The following is a 21,781-nucleotide window of genomic DNA, read 5'->3' as shown; positions in this document are numbered from 1 at the left end:
GAAGTATTTAAAAGATAGTTAAACTTTTGATTTTCAGGGGGGAATTGGACAGTGAGCAGGTATGGAGAAGAAATTCAGTGTGTCCAGGATTGCTGTTCCTTGTTGTACAGACAAAAATTCCTTTAAAATACATGCCTAGAAGAGTTAAAGAAAACAAACTTAAATTGCAGATGGGATTTCTAAATTGTTCGTAAGTAACTGGAAACTGCAGGCTGATATTTAACTACTCTGTAGGTAGCAAGCAATTTCCCTTTGTAACATTTCAGCATAAAGCATTTAAGATGTGCATTGATTCCATTTTTATTTTATATGTAAAGCAACAAAGCACTCCAACTAGTAAACTACATGCACATAAATCAAAAGTAGTACACAAAATTACTTTAAAATATGTCAGTTCAAAGAGAACTCTCCTGAAAACACTGCACCCCTGGCCTTTGCTATGGCTAATGCAGTGACTAGTACCTATTACACGGCTTTTCATCTAGCTGAGATAGTACATTTTAACTTTCTGAAAAACTTCAATTATTCTTAAAGGGCGAGTTTAAGATGCCAGAAATGGTTCTTAATGTACATAACCCTGAACTGCTAGTCAGTGCTGACTAAAAGCATAACTGAGCATACCCATAGAACAAAACCTGCATGTTCTACAAGTGTTTTGTTCTTCATCTAAAAATTCTAAAACAACTTACTGAATCACTTAAGGAGAAACAATAGCATGAGTCTGGCTGCAGGCTCATAATTAGTTTGATCATCCTAGTAAAAGGGGTAGGGATTAATTGGCCCAGAAGCTCTATGTGTGTATATGTGTGTGTGTGTGTGTGTGTGTGTGTGCGTGCGAGCGTGCGCTTTACCATATCAAGGATGCTGGAGTGAATTCAGCAAACAAAATTGTGTTTCTGTCATAGTGGCTTATACTATTATACATACTATTTGAAGCACAATTTTGATGGACAAACTACTTCTAGACTAGGAGCGTCACATGGGTCAGAAATCTTACCCTTGCAGGACATAGGCTGGCAGAAGTTTATAATGCAGACCTGTCTTCAGGTCATTATTGAAATGGGGTCAAGATGGACAATGATAGGCAGCTTTTCCTACACTGCTCAGAAAATGATCCTCAAAGCTCAGCTGTACAGAGACCACCACTCGCAGCATGAGAGTAGATACCTAAATACCTGCACCCCAGATATAATCATTGGCTTCTCAAGTATGTTGTCATTGTGTTGGTCAAATAAAAGATATACTCTCAATCACCTTGCCTCTCCTTTGTGGCTTTTGTGTTATATATCAAATTACCGATTGTGATGGGGCGGCAGGGCCCGCGGACGCTAGCCCCGTGCCCCGCACTCAAGCGCCGGACGGCGCTGCCGCTGGGAAGCTGGGGCGGCTCTGCTGAGCCTGTTTGGCAGCGGCCGCCTGCGCAGGCGCAGTCATTTCCCGGGTGGACCGCCCAGAGGTGGGAGAGCCGACGGCACAACGCGCAGGCGCCGGCGTCCCCGGCAAGGGGCGCCGGCTTCAAAAGATGGCTTCCGGCCGGGAGCAAGAGAGAGGAGGAAGATGCGGGTGAGTGGGACCGAGCCAGCAGAGACCCGGGCCAGACCTGACGGGACATAGGATACCCCAATGGAGGACCGGCGCAGCGGGAAGAGGAGAGACCCCCCCCCGCCAAGCGGAGTGGGATAGACAAGGACTAGCCGGGATGGAGGAAGCAGCCCAGGACGGGGTCAGGGAAACCCCGGGGACCTGTGAGTTGCGGCCGTAGCCCCCTCGGTTGGGCAGCGTGTCAACGACGCCTACCCTTAGGGTCCTGGGCTGGGACCTGGAGAGGGGGAGGGCCCAGGTCCCCCTCCGCCTCATAAGGCCCCATAGGGGCCGGTTGGGTGATCACGACAGAATGCTAAGGGTCCCCCGCCCCACTGGGGGAGCCCTGACACGCGACCAGATGGGTTGGTGCATGACAAATGGTGGAGAATGTGGGCATGACTCCAAACCCCTAGACTAAAAAGGGGGGCGAAAAAAAGCCGCACAAAACAGCGGTAAACCCTAAGAGGAGCGGTGGGCACCTCCCCGGGGTGAAGGGGAGGAGAGCCAGGGCCATGGACCCCGCCCAAGTATTCGAATGGCTCATGGAGCAACAAAAACAGCAACAACATCAAGTACAGTTGCTGCAGCAGCTGGCCACGCTAGACCAGGAACAGCAACGGCAGCTGGTTAGAGAGATAACGCAGCAGCAAGAAAGATGGGTACAGCACAGGATAGGACAAGGGGCAAGCTCCGGACCACTGGGAGATGGGAGCGAGGGGCCGGTAGGCCCCCGCAGTTGCCTATTCGGCTAACAAAGATGGGGCTCCTAAATGACCCGGAAGCGTACCTGGTAACTTTTGAGAAGGTAGCGCAAGTCGCCCGCTGGCCCGAGGAACATTGGGCCACCTTCTTGGCCCCTTATCTCACCGGGCCTGCGCAACTCGTGTATAGGAGCTTGGCAGCCCAAGTCGCCTTAAAATACTATAAAGTCAAAGAAGCGATACTCGATCAGATAGGAGTTACTCCAGAGACTTATAGGCAGAGGTTCCAGAGTGAGTGGTACCCCCACGGGGTGCAGCCGAGGGCCATGGCACAGAAATTAAGGGAACTGGCCTGGCGGTGGCTGGAACCCGATAAGCAGACTAGCCCCCAGGTAACGGACGTTGTGGTGCTGGAACAATTCCTGCAAATCCTTTTGCCAGGGGCCCAGCAATGGGTACACCGACATTGCCCCAAACGCTGGCCAATGTGGTCACTCTGATGGAAAACTATATGGCCACTGAACCCCCGGGAGGACCTGCGAGAGGAGATAGAGAGGCCCGAGGGGAGCGACCACAAAGGGGTAGAGGAAAGCCAGAGAGGGGAGGCAAAGGAGCCGAGGTCCGCTGGGGTCTGGGACGGGGGTGGGTAAGGAGACTGCCAGAGGCAGAAAAGGAAGGCCCCCCGAGAACCCGGGAATAGGGGGGACCCTGGCAGAGGCAGCAAGGGAGGGAGCAGCTGAAGGGGGGTCCTCCCGGAACTGCTGCTATGAGTGCGAGCAGGAGGGGCACTTTAAGTGGGAGTGCCCCTTCATGGACTGCTCCTTTGGGCAAGGGGTACCCAATCAAGGAGCTACAGTAACCACCCAAGTATTGGTGGAGGGGGTCCCGGTTTGGGCATTGATGGACTCGGGCTGCGGGCAGACGATGGTCCGGGAGGAATTGGTCCCGAGTCCCGAGCCTGTCGGGACCACAGTTTGGGTACGGTGTATCCACAGAGACGTACGGCCCTACACAAGGTCTGGGTACGGCTGCAATGTGAGGGGGAAGAAGGCATCTGTCAGATAGCATTAGCTCCGCAGCTCACCTACCCGGTGGTCCTGGGATGGGATTGGCCGGGCTTCTGTCGAATTTTGCAGGCCTGGAACCAACCTGACCTGGACCAGCCAGAAGAGGGGCTGGAGGCAACAGAAATGGAGCCAGACTGGGTCACAGATCGTGACTTCCTCGATGAGCAAAGGAACAACCCGACATTGGTACGAGCCTGGGAGCAGGCCCAAGGAAGGGAAGAAGGCAGAACTCTGAACCAACAGGAGACATACTTCGAGGTACGGGGGGATTGCCTATACCGTGTGGCCCGAGAAACCGAGGGGTCGGGGGTGGTCTGGCAGTTACTAGTACCACGCCGCTACCAGAATAAGGTGTTGGAACCCCTGGTCCGGGCATCTGGGCCGGGAGAAGACCCTGCAGCGGCTCACGAAGCAGTTCTTCTGGCCGGGGATATACAGAGACGTTCGGGACTTCTGTAACTCGTGCCCCACCTGCCAGCGTACGCGGCTACCACTATGCCCCAAGGCTTTACTGGTGCCCCTCCCGGTAGTAGGCATCCCCTTCGATAGGGTGGGCCTGGACCTGGTGGGACCAGTGGAAAAATCTTCAGCCGGGTTCAATTATATCATGGTCCTGGTGGACTATGCAACCCGTTACCCAGAGGCAGTACCCCTAAGAAACACCACCGCGGCAACGATAGCCGGGGAGCTAGTAAAAATATTTGCCCGGGTGGGAATCCCCAAAGAGATCCTAACGGATCAAGGAACTAACTTGACATCCCGATTGATCCAAGAGTTGTGCAGGTTGTTACGAGTAAAAACCCTGCGGACCTCTTACCACCCCCAGATGGACGGGGTGGTAGAGAGGCTTAACCGGACCCTGAAAGAAATGCTGAGGCAATTCTTGGACGAGGACCCCCGAGACTGGGATAAGGCCCTGCCAGCCTTGCTGTTCGCCATCAGAGAAGTGCCGCACACCTTGACCGGGTTCTCTCCATTCGAACTGCTGTATGGACGGCAGCAGCGAGGCATCCTAGACCTTATCAAGGAGACCTGGAAAGAGCAGGAGTCTAGAGTCCAGGGGACCGTAAACTACGTTCTGAAGTTGAGGGAGCAGCTGAAGCGGCTTGGCGAGTTTGCGAAAAGAAATCTGCAACAAGCCCAGGGCCGACAAGAGTTATTGTACAACTGAGGCACTAAAATGAGGGAATTCGAAGCAGAGGATCGAGTCCTCCTCCTGCTGCCAATAAAGGAACCAAAGCTGTTAGCCTGGTGGCAAGGGCCCTTTGAGGTGGTACGAAGAGTCGGGCCGGTGGATTACGAAGTACGGCTAGATGGGAAGTGGGCTAAGTCACAGATATATCACATCAACCTTCTAAAGAAATGGAAGCCCCGTGAGGCTCTCCTGATCACGACCGAGTTAGAGGAGCCTGAAGTGGGCCCCTGGGCCAGGGAGATGGAGGACGGTGCAGCCCCGGCTAAGGGAGAGGACCTCACGACCGCCCAACACCAAGAAGTGGAGGCCATCACACAGGAGTATGTCACCACACTCACCAAGACACCCGGAAAAACATCGGCGATTTATCACCACATTTCGACGACTCCGCGGAAAAGGGTATGTGATGTGATAAGACCCCTACCCCGGAAAATGTGGGACCCTGTCTGAAAGGAAGTCCAGGAGATGTTGCGGTTGGGAGTGATCGAAGAGTCCTGAAGCGGCTGGAGGAGTGCTATCATACTAGTACCGAAACCAGATGGGTCGCTCCGATTTTGCGTGGATTTCTGGAAGGTGAATGCTATATCCCGATTTAATGCGTACCCCATGCCCCGCATGGACGAGCTGCTAGATAGACTAGGGCAGGCCAGATACATATCGACCCTAGACTTAACGAAAGTGTACTGGCAGATCCTGCTTACCCCAGCCTCCAAAGAAAAAACAGCCTTTTCAACCCCGTTCAGGTTATTTCAGTTCAAGACAATGCCGTTTGGCCTGCATGGGGCGGCCGCTACATTCCAAAGGTTAATGGACCGAATCTTGCGGGACCACCGAGACTATGCAGCAGCCTATATTGATGATATAGTCATCTACAGCCAGAACTGGCAGGATCACACGCGGCACCTGCGAGCGGTGTTGAGGACTTTAAGGGACGCTGGCCTTACAGCCAACCCCACCAAATGCCATATAGACCAACGCGAGGTAACCTATCTAGGGTATATAGGTGGGGAGAGGGAGGCTGCGGCCGTTAACGGACAAAGTGACAGCCCTCGCCGAGTATAGGTTTCCAACGACCAAGAAGCAGGTGTGGCAATTCTTAGGCTTGGTGGGGTATTACCGAAGATTTATCCCTCAATTTGCGACCATAGCAGCCCCCCTCACAGACCTAACGAGGGCAGGGCAACCGAAAAGGGTGATACCCTCAGGGAAGGCGGAAAGAGCCTTTGAGGAGCTAAAAACGGCCTTGACATGAGCCCCGGTGCTGAGGCAACCGGACATCTCGAAAGAGTTGATAGTACAGATGGATGCCTCAGCGGTAGGACTAGGGGCAGTCTTGGCCCAAGAGATAGACGGGGAGGAACACCCAATCCTATACCTGAGCCGAAAGCTGTTCCCCCGGGAAAGGGCCTATGCCATGATTGAAAAAGAGGCTCTAGCGGTAAAATGGGTGATTGAATCCCTCCGATATTACTTACTCGGGAACCCTTTCAAGCTGATAACGGACCATGCCCCCCTAAAGTGGTTGCAGTCTATGAAAGAGACAACCCCCCGAATAACGAGATGGTATTTGGCTGTACAACCCTATAGGTTTGAAGTGACACACCACCCCGGCCGGAAACACAACAACGCGGACTTTTTCTCAAGGATGGATGAACCGGAAAGAGGAACGGAAAAAGGCAAGAAACTTAAGGGGGGGGGTGTGTGACGGGGCGGCAGGGACCGCGGACGCTAGCCCCGCGCCCCGCACTCAAGCGCCAGACAGCGCTGCCGCCGGGAAGCCGTGGCAGCTCTGCCGAGCCTGTTCGGCGGTGGCCGCCTGCGCAGGCGCAGTCGTTTCCCGGGTGGACCTCCCAGAGACAGAAGAGTCGATGGCACAATGCACAGGCGCCGGCGTCCCCGGCAAGGGGCGCCGGCTTCAAAAGATGGCTCCTGGCCGGGAGCAAGAGAGAAGAGGAGGAAGACATGGGCGAGCGGGACCGAGCCAGCAGAGACCCGGGCCAGACCCGATGGGACATTGGAGACCCCGACGGAGGACCGGCGCAGCGGGAAGAGGTGAGCCCCCCTCACCCCGCCGAGCAGAGTGGGATAGACAAGGACTAGCCGGGAAGGAGGGAGCAGCTCAGGACGGGGTCAGGGAATCCCCGGGGACCGGTGAGTTGTGGCCGTAGCCCCCCTGGTCGAGCAGCGCATCTACGACGCCTACCCTTAGGGTCCTGGGCTGGGACCTGGAGAAGGGGAGGGCCCAGGTTCCCCTCCGCCTCGTAAGGCCCCATAGGGGCCGGTTGGGCAATCACGACAGAACGCTTAGGGTCCCCTGCCCCACTGGAGGAGCCCTGACACGTGACCAGACAGGTTGGTGCGTGACACCATTGTAAACTGAACTGAAATAATTTCACAGGCACCAAGCCATCAGAATATAACATGACTTGAATGGAGGTGTGACAGTGTTCATGTAGATGACACATGGTGGCTAACACATTAAAAACCTTTTACTTAAATGTAGCTACGAACCTAACAGATCAAGTCATATAGTGCATTACTAGTTGACTAAGCCAACTAAACTTCCCAAGGGTGTGTGTGTGTGTGTTTATCAGAATTGTAGAATTATTCACTTTAAATCAAAAACTACCTAACATGTCCTGCACAAGAATATTTTGTGCCACTTCAAGTTTTGCTTAAATTACAAATTACTATTTTCTCCTTGGTCACTCCCCATTTTATTCATGACACATATGATTTTCAAATATATCATATGGACACAAATCTTCATATTGCAAATTGTGTGTTTTGTACTAGTATTTCAAGAAAACAAATGGCAAATTGTCAATGCATCTCTACAGTAATAAGGCAGCTGGTAAGCAAGTATCTGCAGGCTGATCTTTAGCAAAATTAATAGTGGGGAAAATTAAATAGCTTGTAATATACCTGTGAAACTATGTAGAACATGGTTACATGACATAAAAGGCATATGCTCTATATTAAACTGTGCAGTTAAAATTTTTACAGACCCCCTAATTGACTTCTAGAGAAATTTAAATTATGTAGATAATCGCTACAAGAAATCCAGGGTACCTCCTCATTCTTAAACGTATTTTGTCTAGCTCACTTATATTTCCAAGTCTTGCCTACCAGCGAAAGTGGCAGTGTTATTAGACACCAAGCTGATTGTTCTAAAGCTCTTTCAAAAGAATAGTAAGGTACATTAAAGTGAAAGTTCATGTTAAAATGAAATGAATAAAATACTTAATGTCAAAATTGCATGTTAGGGAAATAGTATGGTGTGTATGAGGATGCATTCTTTTTAGTGTAAGAAATAAGATTAGAGAGAAGGAAAAAATATAGCCTCATCTTCAGGATGAAGCAGCCAATGAATTAGATCCAAACAGTACCTTCTTTAAGAAGTTGGTACTGTGGGGTAGCTTTAGATTGTGCTGTGTTCTTGATAATTATCGTTAAAAGCAATTACTTTTCTCAGGCAGCAAATTACACTGTAGAAGTATTTTTATAAAGTATTTCACAAGCTGCTGGTTGCTCTTTAAAGCAGTTTTGTGCATAAAAAGTACTTGTCTGGTTGTATGAAGAGGCCATTAATGCAGAGCCCTATGAGGGATAAGGGGTAAGGGAAGGTTATTCTGGTCAGGAGGCTATAAGGCTTTCCCTGTTTGAACTGTTTTGACCTGTCCCCACCCCCACTTCAAAGAACAGAGCTACATAGGCATCATTAGGTTCCTCTTTTTTTAAATAACCCTTAAGCCTCATAAGGAATAAGGATTATTTTGAAAGAAGGGTTTGGTCTTGAAATAACCGTGTCTACACAGTGTTTTTTATCTCGAAATAGGGTATTTCGAAAAAGCGGACGGACGCAATTATGCAAATGAAGCGTGGGAAATTCAAATCCGCGCTTCATTTGCAATTTTGCTCACCTGCATTTGCATTCCTCTCTCGAAAGAGGAATGCAGTGTAGACATACCCTTAGTTTACTTGGATGATATTAGTGTGTGCAGAGAATGGGGTGGAAAGGAGAGGCGATAACTGCTCAATAAACAGCATGTCATGTTTATTGATGCTGTCCCAGATAATCAGATACACTTCTGTATTAGTGATGCCCACTGACCACAAGTCTGTTATCCGTTTCACAGAACTTCTTTGCAGACACTGAAAGAGATGTTTGTTTTGGAGGGACAGTCCTAGTTTGAAAATCAGCACTTTTTTTTAAAGGATCAATCAGTTAACTGAGTAAGCAGAAGCAAAGATGAGCCTGCTGTCCAAAAGATTTGGGTTTGAATGTTTAAACAAATAGAATGGTTAATTAGAGGAACTGGGTTGGAAGTTGGATAAGAAAGGCTCTCATAATATGTAATATGCTACTTGACTTCGGCTGGGTAGGGCATCACTAGCATCTGTCTCAGTTTCCATTGCACGTCGTAATTAACACCGCCGATCACCAAGGAGTGCAGAAATTAAGAAACTAAAAATAGTAGCACCCATTCATATGAAGTAAGGGAAAAAGATTTAGTCTGATCTTACCTTCTAAAACCAATTCTTTCATCTCTATTATCTAAACACAAAATCAAAGCATTTAATAATGGAAACTTAGCATATAAAAATGGTCAATAATTGGGAATGTATTAGGGACACAAAATCACCTTCACCACCTTTTAATGTGCAGACACTACATTCTAGTAATAAAGTAAACAGCATGACACTAAACTTGCCAAATATTCAGAGGCTGTAAAATTGAGCTACAGAAGGTGAATGCTGAACACTCTCTATTACTTCCTGTGCATTTCACTTTGTCATAGACTCCATAGTACAGAGAGCTTGTTTTCTCCCTACGTTACACATAAATTACACATACATTCAAGCCATACCTCTTGGACGGCCTCTTACGGAACACTGCATTCTGAATTCACTGAGTACTGTCTGGGAGCAGTATTTTTACAAACAGTTTGTAATGGCAGTTTAGAAGACTATATATAGCCCTCTGATCAAGTGGGAGAGCAGTTCAGAGGTGGCAGCCCTGACTTCCGCTTGTGTCTCTCCTGACTGCATGTCTTGAAGAGCCAAGTTTCACAGATCTAGGTGAATCCCTGATGAGTAAATTTGAACTAATAGCTTTGGACACTTGGGCATGGCACATAGTAATTAAAACAAATCTGCTTGTTTGTGTTTACAGTTGTCAAGCTGTTCAGTGGGATATGGCTGTTAAGGCCACCTGGGGTAGGCTCTGCAGTAATTCACGGGCACAATTACCTTGCTTTGCAGCTTAGTCCTTAGAACTGTACCTTGAAGAGGTTCTGGCATCACCTGGTTGGAACAGACTGTTAAGTTATGCAGAGACTTCTGTTATGCAATTTTGAGTATTCAGAACTTAGACATGAGGTGAAGCAACACACTGTCCCACTGCCTGGCTCTGGGTGCTTACTGAGCAGCACTTTGCTCCCTTGGCTAGCAAGTGATCAGAGCTCACATGCTTCTTTGTTTTTTCAGTGAGGAGAGAAACTCTTAGTTTATAGCATATTTTGTCCATATATACAACTTCATGTAGCAACATGAGGCTATAACACTTTTAAAAATGACTGACAAGGAGTCACAGTAAACAGGTGCAACTCACTTGAGCCAAATGAAACTTCTTTCTTAAAGCATGCATGAAATTGCCCTATTATAGTATAATGAAAGGTGAACACTTCTTGAGGAAAATGAAGCAGGTGAGAATATGATACCAGGATAATAACAATGCATTACAGTGGCCTACTGTAAACCATGATGCAAACCACAAATCGATTGTCTAAATGCAACTTGAATTCCCCAAATGGTTTCACATTCTTTCACGTCAGCTGTGTGCCTTTCATTGTGAAGCTCTTTTGAGAATCTTAAGTTCTGTAAAGAGGCTTAGGGTCAGTTACTGATGAGTGAGAAGTAATGGGGCATACAGACTTTTCCACCTAGTATAGTTTGACTCCTCATTTGAATTTCTGAGGTAGTTTACTGACACAGGGCATGGAACTTTAAAAATGACTGAAGACCAGTGCTTTTTTTGTGATGGTACTGCCCGGTACGTAGTACCGGCACCTCCAGATGCAGTACTGGCACCTCCAGTCAGAGCTCAACAACTTTTCCCCTCGAGTATCGGCACCCTTTTTTTTGTTTTTTAACAAAAAAAGCACTGCCAAAGACCCAGCCCCTGGTAACTACTTCAATTTCACTTTCAACTGCTTCAGATGATACAGTGTTTTTAATAGTCCATTTATGTTACATCACATCATTATCTGATAAATGCTCCATAGAAAGGAAATGCATCACAGCCAATTAATTTATAAAGGACTCTTAAAGTGCAGGAAGTTGTATCAACGATAACAGGAACTCTTAGCTTGGATTTAGATGTTCAAAAGTTCTGTACCGAGAGTCTGCAGAACTTTACAGAAACTCAGACCGACTTAATTGTATTAAATCAATGGAGCAGGAAATCTGTCTAAGGACAAATGGTGATTTTGAATCTCCCGCATAGGAGATTTCCCAGTGCAATTGATTAGAACCAGGTTATTAAGATTTCTGTAAATTTTGAATTCTGGATGACCAAATAATCAGGAAACAAAAATGGTCCCTCACTTGTAAAAAATTGTTAGATAAAATCTGATTCACCCCTTTATGCTGTGTTATTGGACTTGGCTCAGTTCCCTCCTCTTTACATTAGAATGTATTTTTACAGGTGTTTTGATAGTTGAGGTAATCCCATAAACTCTGATCTTGAGTTGTAGGATGTTAATGGGTAAAAAATGTAAGCTGATGTTGATTTTAATGTGACTCTTCTAATGTCAACATTTTAGCTGCAATACTACCATGCTGTGTTGTATATGGTGATATGTATATGATGTATCAGCTGCCAAGTAACATGCTAGAACATAGCTGAGTTCAACTGCAAAGCCAAATGCTGTGCTAGTGTATTCTGTATGGGTATGTCTACACTACCCCGCTAGTTCGAACTAGCGGGGTAATGTAGGCATACCGCAATTGCAAATAAAGCCCGGGATTTGAATTTCCTGGGCTTCATTTGCATAAGCGGGGCGCCGCCATTTTAAAATCCCCACTCGTTTGAACCCCGTGCCGCGCGGCTAGACGCGGCACGAACTAGGTAGTTCGAACTAGTCTTCCTAGTTCGAACTACCGTTACTCCTCATTCCATTATTGAATAATACCATTCTGCTGATACCATTATTGGACCTAACCAAGTGAGTTATAAGATCCAGAACACATATTCCTGCTCATCCAGAAATATAATTTATGCCATCATGTGCCGAAAGTGTCCGTCTGCTATGTACATTGGACAAACATCTCAGACACTTCGCCAAAGGATCAATGCCCACAAAACAGATATTAGACAGGATCACAAAGAAAAAACAGTTTCTTACCATTTCAACCAGAAAGGGCATTATCTCAATGACTTGATTACCTGCATCCTGCTTCAAAGACATTTTAACACCAGACTTGAAAGAGAATCCTCTGAACTGTCATTCATGCTTAAATTTGACACTTTACACCTAGCTCTTAACAGAGACACTAATTACCTTACCCATTACAAAGATAGCTTCCCCAATTATCACCTCTAATATCATTAGCTCACAGACATTTACCTCCCGCCCTCATCCCCCTTCTATTCTGAAATTTGATTTGTCCTTTTCATATGTGTTCATTTTTTTGATTGTATCCTTTGGTATATATGGTCATGCCAATTTTCTTCCACTATGTGATCTGAGGAAGTGGGTTTGGCCCACGAAAGCTCATCACCTAATAAACCATCTTGTTAGTCTTTAAAGTGCTATATAGTCTTGTTTTTTTGTTTCAATACCTCCCTGTCATCCTTGGTAATAGCCATTGATGGACCTGTCCTCAGTGAATTCTTTTCTGAAGTCTGCTGTAATCATGGGTGTCAAAGGATCTGTTAAAGTCTGGTATGTTTATAGTATCTATTGAAGGTTGCCAAGTCAAAATTCAGAGGTGTGTATCTGAAATGACCAGTATCTCCATGTGCTCACGTGCATGTGATAAATCCTGACTTTTATAAACTCTTTCCTTTGTAAAAGATGTTAAATACTCCAGGATTTCCCAGTTTTCCTGTCCTGATGATCTATTTTAGAACTCATTAGCATATGCTATCCAAATCTGATAGACTTAATTCCTTGCATAGTGAGACTGCAATTTAATGTGAAGTGTTATGCTTTAAGCCTCTCATTCCCCCTTTCTCGAGCAACATGATGGAAAGGGAAACTAAGCCAAATAGGCCCTTGGACCTAAGTGTTTAAGGCTGTGGATACATGTATCCTTCCATAGCTACATGAGCATAACTTCAGTGCTGCAGCTGCGCTGTTGTAGACATTGCTGTGTAGATGTTTCCTATGTTGATGGAAGGGGTTTCCCATCAACATAGGTAATCCATCACTCCAAGAGGCAGTAGCTAGGTTGCTGAAAGAATCCGCCCATCAGCATAGCTCCACCTACAGTGGGGCTTAAATTGACCTAAGTACATCTCAGTGGGTGCAATTTTTTCACAGCCCTGAGCCATGTAGCTAGGTCAGCCTAAGTTTTAAGTGTAAGCCAGGCCCAAGATTGTTCCTTACGACACAAAGGACTTAACAAGACCTATCATTATCGAACTTAGCTTACTTTTGATAATAAGCCTGTCATGCCTGAGCTAAGCATATCTTGGTGTGCTAGAACTCTGTGACCTGGAAAGGTGCTGCATGTGTCTTCTAGGAAATATATGCAAAACTAGTGGGGAGGAAGAAGACAGGTAAAATTTGTTAGCTGAGAACAGCTACTCTCCAAAACATATGGATACCTTCTTTGTGCATATTCAGAGTACTCTAGGGTGACAGTCAGCAGTAGTCATGGATGTGGATAAAGGCAACCTTATGATTTCTTTATCCATAATAAAGAATCTTTCTGCAGTGAGGGAGAACTAGTTTTGTAGTGAATTAGGCCATTACCAGCCAGAACACAAGAGAACACCAGCAGTATTTTAGCATGATTTAACTCTATTAACATGAAGTTGCATGGGATCACAATTAAAAAAAAAAGAAAAAAAAGAAAGAAAGAAATTCTGCTACATGACAAAGGTAACAAAACCAAATGCTTTCCCTTTCAAATTTTTTATTAATCCCCCTTCCTTCTTTTTAGTCCATAATCTCCTTGATTGCCTTCTGAAGGACCTTACCAAAGGCTTTCTGGAAATCTAAGGACACTATAACCACTGGATTCCCCATGTCCACTGCTTGTTGACCCTCTCAAAGAACTCTAGCATGTTGGTGAGGCATGATTTCCCTTGACAGAAACCACATTGACTCTTCCCCAACAAATTATCCTCCAATCATTTGGTACAGAAACTGATTTAGATGACGGGTTACAAACCACAGTTATTAGCTCTGTAATTTCACATTTGAGTTCCTTCAACTCTGGTCTTGGCGACTTATTACTATTTAGTTCATCAATTTGTTCAAAACTTCCTCTAATGATACCTCACTCTGGGACAGTTCTTCAGATTTGTCACCTAAAAAGAATCGCTTAGGTTTGGGAAACTCTCTCACATCCTGAGCCATGAAGACCAATACAAAGACTTTATTTAGTTTCTCTAAAATTAATTTATCGTCCTTCAGTGCTTCTTTATCATCCATGCTTCTAGATTTACTGGGAACAATAAGTGATCATAAACTTACCAACTCCTTGAGTTCCAAACCAGATCTGTAAACCCACACTTATGGGGGTCGAATTTAAGCATCTTTCAATTCTTGGTGTCATTGTCTGACTCATTGTGCACTCACTAGCAGCCTTCTTGGCATTCAAATAAAGGAGGACAAGATTTATCATATAATCATAGAACTGGAAGAGACCTCAGAAGGCATCAAGTCCAGCCCCTTGCTCTAGGCAGGACCAATCCCAACTAAATCAATCCAGCCAGGGCTTTGTCAAGCTGAGACTTAAACACCTCTAGGGATGGAGACTCCACTACTTCCCTAGGTAACCCATTCCAGTGCTTCACTATCCTCCTAGTGAAATAGTTTTTCCTAATATGCAACCTGGACTTGTCACACCACAACTTGAGACCATTGCTCCTTGTTCTGCCATCTGTCACTACTGAGAACAGCCTCTCTCCGTCCTCTTTGGAACCTCCCTTCAGGAAGTTGAAGGCTGCTATCAAATCCCCCCTCACTCTTCACTTCTGCAGATTAAACAGACCCAAGTCCCTCAGCCTCTCCTCATAAGTCATATGCTCCAGCCCCCTAATCATTTTGGTTGCCCTCCGCTGGACCCTCTCCAATGCGTCCACATCCTTTTTGTAGTGGGGGGCCCAGAACGGGACACAATACTCCAGCTGTGGCCTCACCAAAGCCGAATAAAGGGGAATGATGACATCTCTGGATCTGCTGGCAATGCTCCTCTTAATGCAGTCTAATATGCCATTAGCCTTCTTGGCTACAAGGGCACACTGTTGACTCATATCCAGCTTCTCATCCACTGTAACCCCCAGGTCCTTTCCTGCAGAACTACTACTTAACTGGTCGGTCCGCAGCTTGTAACTATGCTTGGGATTCTTCCGTCCCAAGTGCAGGACTCTACACTTGTCCTTCTTGAACCTGATCAGATTTCTTGTGGCCCAATCCTCCAATTTGTCTAAGTCACTTTGGACCCTATTTCTGCCCTTAAGTGTATCTACCTCTCCCTCTAGCTTAGTGTCATCCGCAAACTTGCTGAGGGTGCAATCCATCCCCTCATCCAGGTCATTAATAAAGATATTGAACAAAACCGGTCCTAGAACAGAACCTTGAGGTACTCCGAGGTCCTAATTCTGTCTTTTCTCATGTCCAAGCAAGTTTAGGAAGAAACAGGCATGACTAAGAAGTTAGGACTGTATAATAGCTCTCTATAGTTTGCTAGTTTCTCTTTGCCAACTTCTCTTTTTGCCTAACATTAAGCTATAAAGAAAAAAAAATAAAAACCATTGTAACTTAAATCCAGATGCAATTGGGATGCAAACTCTAAACAAGACACAACAGGCTATGGAGAGATTTAAATTTCTGCATGTTTCTTGTTTATTGCACCCTGACTAATAAGACCTTCTTGGGCTGTCATGGTTGCCATGACAGTTACCGTGACCTGCTATACTGTAGGTTGAAATAAGCAGCTAGTTTACAAACATAAGTTAAGTGACAGCACACTTTCCCAAATGAGTCCTTGGCAGCTCTCAGGTGCTGTAAATAGATCTGTCTGGGGAAATGACTTGGAATAGAGGCACTAGCTGTTTGCTAAAAGGAAAGGGGGGGGGGGGGGGAAAGGAAGCTCCGCAACAGCCATTGAGCTATTTCCTTTTTTTTTAAAAATCAGAATTGCTGGGATGCAGCTCCCCTGCCCCCCCGCTCAGAAGAATTGCGCTTCAGTATAAATTTCAAGTTTTAAATCAGGTCCACGTGGTCTACATGTGTTTTCAAACTGTGACTAGACAATGCCAGTCTGTGAGACCGTCGGATAACAAAACAAGCCTACATGGTCAAAGCTCCTCTATTTAAGGAGTACGGGGAGGGGCAAAAGCACAAATTATTTAATTTCTTTTGCAGCTCATCTGAAGAAGTGGGTTTTGCCCATGAAAGCTCATGTTACTACATATAATTTGGTTAGTATCTAAGGTGCCATAGGACAACTCGTTGTTTTTAGGTATTGAGTTATTTAGATCTTTAAAAAGACATAGAAATGTAATAGCTTGGCAGCTTACTTTAACCAAATTGCATTTATAAAGCATGTACTTTATACTGAAAAGAAAAGTGACTTACTGGAAGAATACACACAAAGATACACAGAAAGGAAACAGGAATTTCTTTAAACCATTTCTTTTTGCTGACAATCATGTACTAATGCTAAGATTTCCCCCAATACGTGATGAGGAACTCACCTAGAATCCTGCATCCAAAATACTACACAACTTTTAACTCAAATAATTGAGAAACATCCTTTTTATAGAATCATAGAACACTAGAATTGGAAGGGACCTCGAGAGATCAAGTCCAGTTCCCCACCCTCATGGCAAGACCAAGCATTGTCTAGATCATCCCTGATAGATTTCCATCCAATCTGCTCTTACATATCTCCAGTGACGAGATACGTAAGAGCAGATTCCACAACCTCCCTAAGCAAGAGGCCCATCTCCTTTTTATGTATAAACAAAACTGATCACTTTCTTTGCCCAAAATAACACATCAAGTCAGTACGGGTACATCTGCACTTGCTCCCTAGTTCGAACTAGGGATGCAAATGTAGCTGACTGAAATTGCTAATGAAGCGGGGATTTAAATATCCTGTGCTTCATTAGCATAATCTCGCCCACAAGCTATTCCGCTTGCCAGCTGATTCAAACCAGAAAGTGTGCTCCAAGATGCGTTAGTTCAAATCAAACCTCTTGGTTCGAACTAACATTACTCCTTAAAGTAACATTGAGAGCAGAGATGAGAGGTAAGGACAGTGTGGCTATGTCTACACTCACACTTTTTGCGCAAGAAATATGCAAATGAGGCTAAGCATGGAATATTGCTGAGCCTCATTTGCATACTCCCAAAGAATGAGGAGTAATGTTAGTTCGAACCAAGGGGTTTGATTCGAACTAACGTGTCTCAGAGCTCACTTCTTGGTTCGAATCAGATGGCGAGTGGAATAGCGCACAGGCGAGATTTTGCTAATGAAGCGCAGGATATTTAAATCCCCGCTTCATTAGCAATTTCAGTAGGCTACATTTGCATCCCTAGTTCGAAGTAGGGAGCAAGCGTAGACATATCCTAACATAGCTGTAGAAATACATCCTAGGAGTCAAGATTTCCCAGTCTCTTTAGGTAGAAAATCTGTTGATTTTTTTTTTCTTTAGGTGAGTTTATTAAATCTAAATTCTGATCAGTTTGGAGGTAACAAGTGTAAGGTATTCCATACTTTCAAATTTGTAGAATCTCTCTTCTTGATTTGCACCTCCAGGAATAAAACAAGACATTGCACTGCAATTCACTTACTAACTACACTTAATTCCAGAAGATAGATCTCATTAACCAAACAAAAAAAAAAAAAAAAGAATAAAACAAAACCCCAAACATGCAAACACTGTCTCCAGTGCAATGTTAGGCAATGAAACCATTTCAACATTTAAAATTCCGAACTCCTTACAGAGGCTGTATTTTATTTCTAATGATGTCGACGAAAAATTTGATATCAATGAAATCAGCAACGTTCCGCAAAACACTTTTTGTTTATAACGTATTCCTTATCACTGCTTGATAAAAAACCACTATCACCCATTTCCTCATGGGAGGGGAGGAATTTGGTAGACTGACGGGTCTCTGACAGTATCACTAAATGGCAGTGTTACAATTGCTTGCTGTAGTGCTGTCATTAGAGCTTGTAATAGACCCTCCAGGCTATCAGGGGAGTCTGACTAGAAACTAGTTGGCTACTTAATTAAATATTGTAATAGTGGATTGGAACCTAAAGATTCACCATGTATGTCTATAAGTAGAACACTGGCCAAATCGAAATGTACGAACTATTACTTTATTTAAAACCAAAGAACTTATTTTTTATTTATACCTTTGGATCTGGCTAGGGTCTTTTTCACTGTAACTATTTTAAGCCTAAATAGTTTAATACTGTTTGAATCTGTGCCATATACTATTTGTGTTCTAAATACTTTCCCTTCTGATTGACTTCTCTTTTTATGACCTTTTAATACACATGTGTTGGATGTAGGATGAAAAATGACCACATACTGTAATTCTTTTTTTTGTCTAAGCTTGGAGGTGTGCCTGTAACTAGGTCTAGAAATCTGAAACTGGAGTTTTATTTTCTTTGTACAAGAGAGGGCATAGGACGATGGGGAGGGGATGAATACAAAAGAAGGAGGTAGAGACACAGACAAAAGAAACAGCTTTTTTTTGAGTAAAGGTATCGTGTGTCTGTTGAATGTAAAAAGATTGAATGGCTGGGACTGTACTTGCTTTTCAGGTCCTAAACTGTGATATTTGCAGAATTAACCATCCCAGATAGGACAATGAGCACGAAGAGTAGGATTGTAACAGGAGAAATATTTTGAATACTTTAGAAGAAAAATGTCAAGTCTCAGTGTTCATCTTTAAAGAACAAGAAAATTAAATCAGGGCAAATCGTGCATGTCATACTTGTGGCTTCCTTTTCTAATGATTCTAAAGCTAGATTTCATAGATTTATTTAATGTGCTTTATTTGCTACTCTAGCCTCATCTATTTAATACCAATATAGTGGACTGACATCTTCATACAGTTTGGCAGGACTTACAATAGGTGCGATAAGGTATTTTCCACTAACAGCACCTGGAACTTAGTGTATCCCTTTCTGTTCCCAATCCATACTGGTAAGTTTAAAATTGCATATCTGCCTTTCAAACACACCTCCCAAATTGCACTCTGACTTACTCATCCAGATAACAATTAAGCGCTAGGCAAACATTCTATGTTCTGTTCATTTAAGCATGTTATTTCAATTTCAAATTCTTCCTGCATATTGAAACTAGTGATTGACCTATGAGGCCCTTAGTCTCATTGAAGCAAAAAATGAAAAAAAAAAAAAAGTTAACTTTGTTGGCTGGTGAAGCCAATGAATACATCCTTCAAAATTCAGTGAAGTATTTTTCATCACTGCCATCTCTTCCTGCATGTTCCCCATAATGAAGTAGTTGCTCTAACTAATAATGCTTCAAGTGGAAACTTCATACAACATCTATAGATTTTGCTTTTGGTGTCTCCATTTTTAAGCATTATTGGTTCACCTTTAAAGCTCCCTCTCCTTGGTAAATAGGTTTACAGACTAGTTGGTTCCTAGGCAACCTGCTTCTGTCAGTCAAAAGTTATTCCCTAGATATATGTTCAGGTACTAAAACTTAGGTGTGCCCAAGCCAATAACCAGGATCCAAACACTCATAAAATGTATAGGTTTGGCTCTAACTTTTGCTGGTCATCAACTTTGCAACTGGCCCTTGCATCTCTATGACTTTGCAGGATAATCCCAGGGTTCACATGGCCCCAAACTAGTTTCAAATTCAGCATCTGATCTCTGAATACACATACAACTGGTAATGATGCAATGTGAGTGTCACCGGGTATGCCCCTGGCATGGGGTGCACCCCCCTCTTAAGGTCCCCTTGCCGCTCTATCAGGGCAAGTACAGCCTTAACAGTTCCAACATAAAGTCCATGCCACTGGCTACGTCTACACTGGCCCCTTTTCCGGAAGGGGCATGGTAATTTTTGAGATCGTAATAGGGAAATCCGCGGGGGATTTAAATATCCCCCGTGGCATTTAAATAAAAATGTCCGCCGCTTTTTTCTGGCTTTTAGAAAAGCCGGAAAAGAGTTTCTACACTGGCCCCGATCCTCCGGAAAAAGCGCCCTTTGAAGTAGGAATAAGATCCTCCGGAAAAGGGCGCTTTTTCCGGAGGATCGGGGCCAGTGTAGACGCTCTTTTCCGGCTTTTCTAAAAGCCGGAAAAAAGCGGCGGACATTTTTATTTAAATGCCGCGGGGGATATTTAAATCCCCCGCGGATTTCCCTATTACGATCTCTGAAATTACCATGCCCCTTTCGGAAAAGGGGCCAATGTAGACGAGCCCACTCTGTCAGGGTGAATACGGCATTAGAGGCCTAGCTGCTCAGAGAAGCCCCTCCTGGCCCGGGGGTTGATTATACAGGGAAGTGAAAATGGGTGGTAGGGGGACCCGGGCCTCCCTCTGCACCGGGTCCCAGCCCAGGGCCCTTTAGGCAGGGACTATGGCTCCTGCCCACTCGGCGGGGATTCCAGCCGATACGCACTGAGCCAGGCTTTGAGTCCTTTGCCCTGGGCTGCTTCCATTTGCCTCCGAGTCAGTTCTTGCCGGGGTTGCGGGCACGCTCCTGCCACCCTGGGTCGGCGGCTGCTCGCTCTGTCTCCGGGTCAGGCACAGGCGGCAACTCCAATCTCAGCTGCTGCAGAAACACTGGCCCAGCCTGGTCTACTCCCTCATCCTGTGGTCTCCCTGGCTGCAGGGCTCCCTCTGCTTTTATACCCAGGCTCTGCTGGGAGCATGCCCAGCAGGGCTGGAGGGGTGGGGCTTTCTCCGCCAGCTGGGCCTGGGCTACTTCCTGTCCTTCAGTGTGGGGCCTGTCCGCCCCGTCACAGTGAGACAGCAAGAACTTGGTCTGAAGATACTGTTTCCTAATACAAAGTAATTTTATATACAGGGAAAATTATTGTAGAAAATTCAGTGACAGATGTTTGATCAGTGTATGACAAGTCAGTCACTGATATGAGAAAACCCAGAGCTTAGTACACCATGTGGACATGTTATTGAGTTGCTGGGAACAGGACTTCTGGAAGCTGGCATATGTCTGAGGCAGTTAAGCCATACTTCAAATGCTGTGGAATGTCCAAACAAAGTTTGAATGCATTCTGTCAGGCTTTTATCAGTGTTGACTTTTGTCCATTGAAGCCTCTGAGATGGGGAGGCTGCAAGGTCACACCTGTTACTTTACGCTAGTTGTATGATTGATGCTTCTGGTCCCAGGGGTCACAATACAGGGCTGCTAGGTACCAAAAGGAGGAAAGAGAATCTTTCAATTTGAGATAGAAACAGGTGCTGGTAACTTTTATGTCAACTGCAACATTTTAGCAAAGAACTGTGATAACAAAGGGCAAATAGAAGAAAAAGTAAGGTAATACAGACAGCCATGCAAGTAACTATCTTACTTCCACATGGAAGAATGCTGTGAATATCTGTTCATGTGAGTGGGAATTGGGATAGATCAAACATTTTAATATAAAGATTTCTCAGAATGGCCAAGTTAGTTGGAGACTCAGGGTGTGTCTAGACTACATGCCTCCTTCGACGGAGGCATGTAGATTAGCCAGATCGGAAGAGGGAAATGAAGCCGCGATTAAAATAATCGCGGCTTCATTTAAATTTAAATGGCTGCCCCGATCTGCCGATCAGCTGTTTGTCGGCAGATCGGGGCAGTCTGGACGCGACGCACCGACAAAGAAGCCTTTCTTCATCGGCACAGGTAAGCCTCGTGAAACCAGGCTTACCTGTGCCGATGAAGAAAAGCTTCTTTGTCGGCGCATCGCGTCCAGACTGCCCCGATCTGCCGACAAACAGCTGATCGGCAGATCGGGGCAGCCATTTAAATTTAAATGAAGCCGCGATTA

Source organism: Pelodiscus sinensis, chromosome 1, assembly GCF_049634645.1.
Source record: "Pelodiscus sinensis isolate JC-2024 chromosome 1, ASM4963464v1, whole genome shotgun sequence".
NCBI classification, from domain to species: domain Eukaryota; kingdom Metazoa; phylum Chordata; order Testudines; family Trionychidae; genus Pelodiscus; species Pelodiscus sinensis.
This window is presented reverse-complemented; position numbering follows the sequence as displayed.